Source organism: Phalangium opilio, unplaced genomic scaffold (assembly GCF_054372755.1).
Source record: "Phalangium opilio isolate 3A_F unplaced genomic scaffold, DU_Popi_V2 ptg000077l_1, whole genome shotgun sequence".
In the NCBI taxonomy this organism is placed as follows: domain Eukaryota; kingdom Metazoa; phylum Arthropoda; class Arachnida; order Opiliones; family Phalangiidae; genus Phalangium; species Phalangium opilio.
The window spans coordinates 6753510-6764845 of NW_028324185.1; positions in this window are offsets into that span (position 1 = coordinate 6753510).

Sequence of the window (11336 nt, forward strand, 5' to 3'; positions counted from 1 at the left end):
GTAATCTGAAAGAAATTGCAAAAGAAAATGTATTAGCGCTATGGTAAGAGTTAACAGCAGTTTTACAACTTGGGATGGACGTAAAACAAGTTTGTTGGGCCGCTTGTTAGGAAAAGATCCTCTTTCGACTCTTGGAAGTATTGGGAAATAATCAACATTGGCATCGTGATTCAATTCACCCGCTTAGAATACGGATACCTTGAAGTTTATGTTAATTTGATTGACGACAGAGAGTAAGCAGACAGTATACGGAATTAATTCGGTATACAGACTGCCTTTTCGTAGCCCCATTTGTTGCCCCCCTTTTCTATTTATCTCTTTACTCTGGAAGGTACCGTGCCTGAAGTGGGAAAATATATGGTTGGGGGGATTGATGGCGTCACCTATCACGTGATGTTGTTGGCGGAAAATTTGAATTTATAGGGGATTTTTTCGTGTATTGGTATGACGTCACGTAATTTATTGGTGTTGAAGGTATTCAGTGTCACTTAACTCTAGGTGTATCTTAAGGATATTGTGTACATTTAGGGGATGATTTATTGGTAATTCTATAGGTTCAAGTAAACTCTTTCTACACCATCCTGTAATGCTATTCTCTGTATGATTTTGAGGTCTCCATGTATGCTTATGTCATACTAAAGAACCAGTTTTAATTGAGATATGGTTTACATTGCAAAATACATTTACAAATTTAGCTACGACGCGGTTCTAGGTATACTCATGTTTTGTATTGTTATTATTAGGTGGATCTTTAGGATATTGAGTACATTTAGGATATGATTTATTGGTAATTCTATAGGTTCAAGAAAACTCTTTCTACACACACCTTTCCCGTAATGCTATTCTCTGTATGATTTTAAGGTCTCCATGTATGCTTATGTCATACTAAAGAACCAGTTTTAATTGCGATAAAGTTTACGTAGTTTATTGAAAAGGGTACAAATACGACGCGGTTCTACTGTAGGGTGTACTCCTTTTGTGTATTGGTTATCAAGTTACTGGTAGATCTTGAAAGATAGGTTTATGCTATTGCAGGCTTATTCTATGTTACTGGTAGGTTTATGCTATAGTAGATCTTGAAAGATAGGTTTATGCTATTGCAGGCTTATTCTATGTTACTGGTAGGTTTATGCTATAGTAGATCTTGAAAGATAGGCTTATGCTAAGTTATTCTATGTTAGATCCTGAAACACACGCTTATGCTAGGTTATTCTAGTTGTATAGGCGGAAGAATCAGTGTTTGTATTAGGTTTAGAACATTTAATGAACACGAAAATCTGAAATTTCATAGAAATAGTACTACAGGTTTTTCATACGAATACAACTAAAATACACCTGAGTATTGATTAAAATACGGACCTTTATATAATACTACCTAAAAATCACCAATTTTACCATGCACAAGTGGCTCATTATAAACTATTGATGAATTTCATACGAATAATACGAAACTACAAGGGATTTATATAAAATCCATGCAAAAGTTATGCTAACTACTACTAAAATACACATGAATAGATTTAAATACCAGAATTTATATAATTATTTCTAAAAACAGCAATTTTGCCATGCACAAGTTGCTTATTAGAAACGAATAAACTAAAGTAGAGGTTGGTGATGAAGACATTTAGTGTCCTTTTACTTTAGTGCTATTATTTTTGTGTATCTTTAGGATATTGTGTACATTTAGGGTATGATTTATTGGTAATTCTATAGGTTATGTAGGCCCTTTCTACACCTACCCTTCCCTTATTGTTATTATTTGTATGGGTTTGAGGTCTCCCTATGTATGCTTATGTTTGCTCCATATCAAAAGGATTTATCCTCATCTGTTTTATTTGTACGTAAACACGTCCAGACGTGTCTAAATTTTTATGAGTTGGGGGGGGGCAGTGTCATTTGATTCCTTGCATTGTTATCAAATGAATTTTTTTGTGCTTTCTTTAATTGGACCACCCACCAAGTGGTTTAGGACCTTAAAAGGGGGCGTGGCTAAACCATTTGTATTATTATTAATGGAATTTATCCCCATCTGTTTTTTATTTATACGTAACCACGCTCAGACGCGATGGCTTTTGGGGGGCGTGGTCGAACCATTTGTATTGCTATCAATGGAATTTATTTTAAAGTGAGTTATTGCTCACACAAACGTGTTTTGTCCAAGTCATTGAGGGGCTGTGACTCATCCTACTATGGGGGGCAAACATTTTATTTATTCCTGGTGTTTGCTCCGAGGGTATTATCCTGACAAGTCTCAACAAGTTCAAGATGTTTTTGTTACGTTAACCTAAATCATGAAATTATATGATTATTTTTCCAGAATTATAGAATTATATGGGAGACTAAACTATATTGTAATTAGTCAATATATATGCCAACCGAAGCATTAACCTAATACCTACTATATTGATTAAAATGATAGGCCGTTTAATCAAAAGTTTGTGGAAAACATAAAACAGTAATGTATTCGCAACGCATTTCGTGTTAGAAGTAAAAATCAATCAAAAGGTTTTTAATCATTTGCATTACTTTTCATCGAAACGAACACGATAATTTAGAAGTCCTAAAAACCCATAGGAATACATAGGAAATTGAATAAACAACCGAAGCGAAATCAGCCCTCTAGGTTACATTTTACCGAAACGAAACGCGTCATTTGAAAAACATTTCAAATTGTTAAAAAAGTTGAGTTAAATTCTACTAAGATATGCATTTCGTGTTAGAAGTAAAGATCCATCGAAACTTTTTTGATCATTTGCGTTACAATCCATCGAAACGAAAACTATAATTTACAATTCCTAAAAACCCATAGGAATACATGGGAAATTGAATAGACCACCGAAACGAAATCAGTCGTTGACGTGACATTTGACTGACACGAAACGAGCCATTTAAAAAATATTTCATATTGTTAAATAATTTGTGATAAATTTTCCTAAAATTGATCATAATGATCCGATGAAAAGTATATTATTTCTTGTTAGATCTTTCAGTCTATGCAGAACTTTGATGAGATTAAGATTGATTTTTCGGAAAAATCATGCTCAAATCCATGTTTGTTTCAGTTATTCTCCCAAAGTCTTTAATCTTTTCAGTGAGGTTAACATGTGTATTCAATTAGGGTTTACAAATAAACGTTAGAAGAAGAAACGTTGTGTGCCGTTTTTATAACTGAACGATAAGAGTTAACGTTTTTAAAATTCGGTGCTCCAAAGTCTTAATCCCTTTTCAGACATCCATATTTTCATTTTGGAGCACTAGAATTCTTTGTCCATATAGGACCAAAGTGTTCTGGGTTTAGCTTTCCTTATTTACAAACCTTTCACAATCAATTGTGTCCAGGTATTACATTTCTATCACCATACTAAGAAGTAGCGAAAATTATCAGTGTACTCTGAAATTATCCCAATCAATCTCATTTCGGAATTATACACATTTACGCCTTTTGTTATACGAGTTTTATGCAGTATATACACATCGGTGGAGAAAGGTCTTTTGTTCTAATCCATGCGAAAGACGCCTAATGTTTGCTATTTGACTTGTTTTGAGAATTTCATTCCGTTGATAAACCTTTTCATAACGAATACCAGCTCAGTGGGCACTGCCTCTTCTTTAAAAGTTTAGAAATTTAGCCTCTTAAGGAATTAAATACGTTATATTTAAATGTCTAGTTGCTATCGGGCTGATTGAAAATATTTTATTGCCTATTCCGTAAACACGTTCAGGCTAGGGCTTTGGGGGGTTGGTCGAACCATTTGTTATCATTGGACTTTACTTTTAGAGTGATTCATTGCTTTCTTTAATTGAGTAGGCCGACATCTCGCCTACACAACTTAAGGTAGAATTTTTTTTTTGGAAAAGTGTACAATGTGAAGATAACAAAGGATATTTTCACAATTGAGAGTCACTAGAAACTTTTTACGCACCATGTTTTATATTTATTACCCCAATAAAGTATTGTCTCTTATTTGCGGTGTTTGTTACAAAATTCTACTTATAGACCACTCTTTTTTTGACAATTTATTTGACATAAAGCAAATCTAAGGTTCTTTTGTTATAAAATCGGTAAACTATTAACAGGCGTGTGTCAAAAATGCATTGTGAGAAAACATCTGGTGACTGAGGAGGCAATAAATCAGGGCATTCTTAAATGATTGCGGGATATGGGCGTGTCTATTAAGAAATTTAGTATAAAACCGACTAAGGACAGGATCAAAATACACAGTCGATCTTCAAACACCGAAAGCTAAACATGGATCTTGAAACTCTTCGTACAACTTTGAACGAACTAACTATAAATAGACCCTGGACGTTACGTTTAATATACGATTTTTATTATTTCCAATGCGCCCATCTGCGAATAGATCCGTAGTACGGACCTCAGACTCTACCACAACTCGTAGTACAAGATGACTTAAATGCTATTCAAGCTTGCTTCGACTTACTCTAGTATATGAAAACAGTTGCACTAGTACCAGAGGACTGTACTACCATAGAAGAATTGGAAAACCTAAGGAATCTAATTCCTAGTACCTTAAGAACTGAATACGCAGATCGCCTAGCTAAACGAAAAGAAGAAATCGAACGTGGTATACAAGAAGCTCAAATCGCCGACTTCAACAGCTCGCAATATGACAAAGAGATAGCCGACTTTTTAGACCGAACGGACCAAGGACCACCCGCAGAGGAGACACTATTGAACGATACCTTAGAGAGGGAGCACGGATCTGAAGAAGCGCTTTCTGACGATGATATCGACGTACAATAGGGAGGAGGAGAAACGGACCAGCCCGCACATATTGACAACGTACCTTCTTGCGAGATATTAGGACAAAGTGAGAGATTTTACAAACATTTTAACATGTATGGTCGGGAGATAGTTCTTAGAGTTACTGACGATCCCGTCGCTAGTGTATGTACCGTAACCAAATGCGTTCTAAGTACAGACCACGTCCAAATTACTTTAAAGAGTGCCGCAAAGATTTGCAGATCCGAACTAGAATTATCTTTTAGAAAAGCAGATCAAGTCGACCCCAATATTCTTTTTGACCAGCTTAGTGTTATGCTTTATGATGACGAAATGGAAGCATTTTTCCTGGGTCCTGTTAAAATTATTTTTAGCATTGTAAGAATACCGGAGTGTAAAGGGCGCTCTGTAGCCCGAGGGATGAAACCCTTCAATCTATTTTGCAAAGATAGGCGAGGTATTGTACGTATAGTCAATTCAGATAACCTATGTCTAGCTCGAGCGATATGTGTAGCTATGACTCATAGAGCTTACGCCGACGATACATCGGGTGACAAGACGCTAAAAACGCGATATGCAACTATATCTAAAATAGATCCTAAGGGCACACTACAAACAAATGAGGCTTTAGATTTATGTTATAAGGCCGACGTAAGAGTTAGTGAGTGTGGGACTGTCGAATCGTTTGAAAGGTTCAAATCTTATTTAACTCAATATTCGATTTTCGTCTACAAATTCGAAAATAGCGTCCCTGTTTTGATTTTAAGCGAAAATGATGCTACAGATATTAGGCTCCGTCTTTTTTTATTAAACGAAAAAAACCATTATAATGTTATTTCAAAATTAAGACCACTTTTTAATCACGACCAATTCTGCGAAAAATGCCCCGTACCCTATTGGCGAATACAGTCCCATAAATGTAACGACTTTTGTTTTAGTTGCATGAGACCCACTATCTGCCAAGGCCCCCAGAAAGCTTGTGGGTCTTCTTAGGCGATGACTGCTATCAAAGCCACTTAGCATCTTCCAGCGATAAAAAGTCCCTATTTGAACGTCTTTTTCACTGTAAAGACTGCTTAAAAATTTTTGATTTTTCCCGAAGAACCGAAAAGCAAACGTGTGAGGAGATATATTGTCAGGTCTGTAAGAAATATCAGCCGAGAAATCACTTGTGTTATATCCATGTTATCTAAGACAAACCTCTGGAAGTGCCATCCGTTAAGAAACCTAGACCTAATCAACCAAATCTTATGTACATTTTCTTTGATATAGAATGCGTACCATCGAAGGTATGTCAGGAAAAGTTAGGAGCCTACGAAAACAAGGCTATCCTATTAGTCAGTATAGCCGTGTGTGAGCATTGTGTAGATGAAACGTCCCTAAATTTTAACTGTAATATGTTTAGTCAGTTTGGTAAGCGTAAACAAAAATTTTCAGGCGGTAATCCTATGGCTTTATTTTTAGATTATTTAATGCAATTGCATGCCGTTAAGAACGTCATCATACTGTCACATTTTGGCAGTATTTATGATAATCAACTATTAATAGAGATGAAAAATTCGTTCCGTCTTTGAAAATTAACGGAACTCGAATTTTAGAAATGAAATTGTTTAACTTGCTATTTTTGGATTCTTATACTTTCATTTCTGTAGCTTTAGCAAAGTTTCCCGCTACTTTTGGTATATCAGAAGCCGCTAAAGGGTAGTTTCCACATTTTTTATTCAATGTAATAGAACATAATTTTGATGTTAATAAACAAAACGAAACCAACTATGTTATAGAAGCTAATCTGCCCCCTATCGAAGCTTATGGCTGTCAATATTTTACAAGAAAAAACTTAGATGCCTTCTTAAAATGGCATAGCTCCGAAGATAGTAAAGGTAAAGGTTTTGACTTCTTGAACGAACTAAATTATTACTGTGAGAACGATACGGTTTTACTATTCCTAGGTTGTTTAACTTTTAGTACACTACTCTTTATAGTATCTGGCGTAGATCCATTTAATTGCGGGGCAGTTACTCTTCCAGGCCTTTGCTCTTATGTATTTCGCAGAAATTATCTTAAACCTGATACTTTATGAATCATGCCAGCCAATTATTACAGACTTAGCGAAAATCAGTCAATAGGGGCTATAGAATAGCTGGAGTGGACCGCGCACAAACGAAATATATCTATACAATCTTCCTTTAGAGGGAGAGAACCAGAATACAAAAAAATAAAGTATACGGTTTTTGCGAAATCGACCCTGAAATATTCGAATACTGGGGGTGTTTCAATCACGGATGTAAAATGCACCTTCCTTTTAACAGAAACAAGCCGTTGCATGGAGACTCTGCTCAGACTTTGAATTCCAGATATTTTAGAAGCATGAGCATGTTAGCCAAATTTGAATCTCTCAATTATACAGTAAATGTCAAATGGGAGTGCGACTGGCAGGAAGAAATAGCAAAAAAACCACAAATAATAGAGTTTTTAAAACGTAACGACATAAGGCAAAAATAAGCGAAAAGATTGGACCCCCGTGATGCATTCTTCGGAGGAAGATGTTGCGCAACAAAAGTATATCATAAAACAGCAGGGGCGGAGCGCATTCATTACGTCTATTTCACAAGTTTATACCCTTTCATTAACAAAACCACCAAGATACCTATAGGCCATCCTGAAATAATATTAGACAATTTTCCAGACATATCATCGTTAGATGGACTTCTTAAATGTGACGTCTTACCGGCGCAAAACCTAATTCATCCTGTTTTGCCTGCTCGTATTAATGGAAAAATAACATTTCCATTATGCTACACATGGTTTATTTAATTTATATCCCCCTGCACCGTTTAGAGAACACAACAGGGATTATGCTACACATGTTGTAAAACCCAGTTTCAAGGTGATTGCGAACATACTACAGAGCAAAGAGAATTGCGAGGCACATGGGTAGTCGACAAGTTACGCCATGCATTAGAGAATGGCTACACAATCACACGAATGTACGAGGCTTGGTCATACAAAGTGACACAGTACGACCCCAAAACAAAACAAGGAGGACTGTTTAAAGATTCGGTTAATACCTTTTCAGAGTATAAAACCCAAGCTAGTGGCTTCCCGGCAGATTGTTAGACTCAAGAAGATAAAGAGAACTATATCGAAAGCTACAAAGACGAAGAGGGTGTAGAACTAGATATCACTAAAATAGAGAAAAATTAAGGCCTGAGATGCCTTAGCAAACTTATGTTTAACTCTTTTTGGGGTAAATTCGGCCGAAAAACAAGAAACACCTCTACAGAACTAATCAAAGATGCTAGAAAATTATACGCACTAATATAAAATCCGGATATAGAGGTTAAAAGTCTATTAACAATTAACGAAAACACAGTACTAGTTAAATACGAACACATTCTCGAACACGAGATCATACACAAACATACAAACATAGTTATCGCTTGTTACACAACAGCTATGGCGCTATTACATTTATTAAAGCATCTTGAATTAGTCGGTGACCTTTGTATTTATTATGACATTGACAGCTTAGTCTACTTATCCCAGATGGCACTCATTTGCTACCCACAGGCGATAAAAGATGAATTAGAATCCTATGGACCAGATGCCTATATTTGTGAATGGGGGAGTGCTGGACCAAAGAACTATTCTATGGACATTCTAGACCCTAAAACTAATATCATAAAAGTTAAAAGATTTTATTTAAACGCCTCTACTGAAAATTATATAAATTTTGAAACAATGAAGAATCTACTGGGGGTAAACAATGAAGGTGAGCCCCTAATGAACTCGGTTCAAGTCCCTGTAGGCCCACAAATCAGACGTCTACAAGATCACACACTGATTACGATCAATCAGACTAAAACATATCAGCTCGTAGAGGATAAAGTTAGAATTTTACCTGATTATAAAACTGTCCCCTACGGTTATATTAACTAGAATCATTCCTATTTTTCTCACATGAGTTACTTGTATATATTTCGATAGCTGAATCAGTCTTTTAATTAGTATCTCGAATATAATTTTTAGTATTATTAACGTATTTTAACTATAATCGTATATCACTTATGAAAAATTATATTTTTAGTCATCCCTATGGAAGCTCCATTTTAATAACAACCTCAATAACCATACCAAAATGCATCGTACCCATTATATTTCTATATGTGTAGTAAAGATACATGTTTATGCAATGTGCTTATTCATCTTGAAATTAGAAATATATGCCTAGAAGTAAGCTTTTTTGGTGTAAGAATTTGGATGTATTTCGTATTTTAGTCAATTAGTGTTGTATTCATTGCTTTACAATCAAATCGTATCAAAACCATTATAATTCTTTATGAATACTGAAGGTATATTTTTATGTCAACTATATGTGCATAATCCTCTCGTAACGCACTTATAAAAGTACGCTTTTTTAAATTTGTATATATTCTGCACTTTAGTATAAAAATTAGTATTGAATTTATACTGTTTTGTAGTGTAATTTTGATTTTTTGATGATAATTATAGTAATGTTTTTAGTAATATTTCAATATTTTTATCCGTAATCGTATATCAGTATTTTAACGTGTATAGCGCGTCTAAATAAATAAATTTTTTCGTCAATCCTATATGTTTGTTTAGTTTAATAACTAGCGTAATATTTGTACCGAAACGTGTCATAACCTTTGAAGAATTTAAATCATATTTAAAGTAGTATAGTATTGCTATATTTTCTATGAAGGTACATGGGTATGTAATTATATGTTTTTAACTGTAAATCAATATTTTAGCGCGTATGAAAAAATATATTGTTCTTATAATAATAATTATTATAATAATAATTATTATAATAATTGTGCTTATTCGCCAAATCGTATCAAAACCTATGTAAATCATATTTTCTGATGTTTTTTTAGTTATTTTTTTCCCTTTTTACTACTCATCAACTACCAAATCGTATTAAAAATTATGTAATCCTTATGTTCTGAGGTTTTTTAGTAATATTTGTTCATTTTAACAAATTATTGGCTACCGAATAGTGTAAAAACTGCCGTATTTCTTCATTTTTGATACTAAAATGTACTATTGTTCTAACTCAGTAACTTGATAAAAATACACAAAAGGAGTACACTCTACTGTAGAACATCATCGTATTTGTACCCTTTTCAATAAACTACGTAGACCTTATCGCAATTAAAACTGGTTCTTAAATATAAAAGAAACATACATGGAGACCTAAATATCATACAGAGAATAACATTACGGGATGGGTGTGTGTCGAAAGTGTCTACTGAACCTATAGAATTACCAATAAATCATATCCTAAATGTACACAATATCCTAAAGATACACCAAAATATAACAGTGCAAAACATGAGTACACCTAGAACCACGTCGTAGCTTAATTTGTAAATGTATTTTGCAATGTAAACCATATCTGAATTAAAACTGGTTCTTTAGTATGACATAAGCATACATGGAGACCTCAAAATCATACAGAGAATAGCATTACAGGATGGTGTAGAAAGGGTTTACTTGAACCTATAGAATTACCAATAAATCATATCCTAAATGTACACAATATCCTAAAGATCCACCTAATAATAACAATACAAAACTTGAGTACACCTAGAACCGCGTCGCAGCTTAATTTGTAAATGTATTTTGCAAATGTAAACCATATCTCAATTAAAACTGGTTCTTTAATATAAGAATAACATAAGCATCCATGGAGACCTCAAAATCATACAGAGAATAGCATTACAGGATGGTGTAGGAAGGGTTTACTTGAACCTATAGAATTACCGATAAATCATCCCCTAAATGTACACAATATCCTAAAGATACACCTAGAGTAAAGTGACACTGAATACCTTCAACACCTATAAAATACGTGACGTCATACCAATACACGCAAAAATCCCCTATAAATTCAAATTTCCCGCCAACAACATCACGTGATACGTGACGTCATCAATCCCCCAACCATATATTTTCCCCCTTAGGCACGGTACCATCCAGAGGAAAGAGATAGATAGAAAAGGGGGGGCAATAAATGGGGCTACGTGAAGGCAGACTGTATACCGAATTAATTCCGTATACTGTCTGCTTACTGTCTGAAGACTGCGAAGCAGATTTCTTGGAACGCCTATTTATTTTTATAAATATAAATATTTTCTTTATAGACCGGTTTGTTGGGTTGGCGCGGACGGTTGGGGATTGCGGGTACGGTAGCTATAATGAGAGATTCATTTTCATACGGAAAGTCCCGGACCCCCTTCCCCGGGACAAGGGGTGGTATGAAAGAAGAGGCGGGTCATAGCGACAGAGGTAAAAACGAATTACTTATTGTAACCACGCTTGCGATATTCGTAAAATCGCCCCACGTGGCCATAAAAGCCTTGGCTATAACTAAGAATAACTACTCTGGTTCCTTAGGTTAATTCATACTTTATTAATCTAAATTAATTAATAAATGATAATTAAATACTGACTTGTATTTATTACAACTAAAGAATTAAATAATAATTACTAATTACGATGAAGTCCAATAATAGGGCAAAGCCCTTCGCTCGAGCGAACTACTACATCTTAGTAGTGAAGA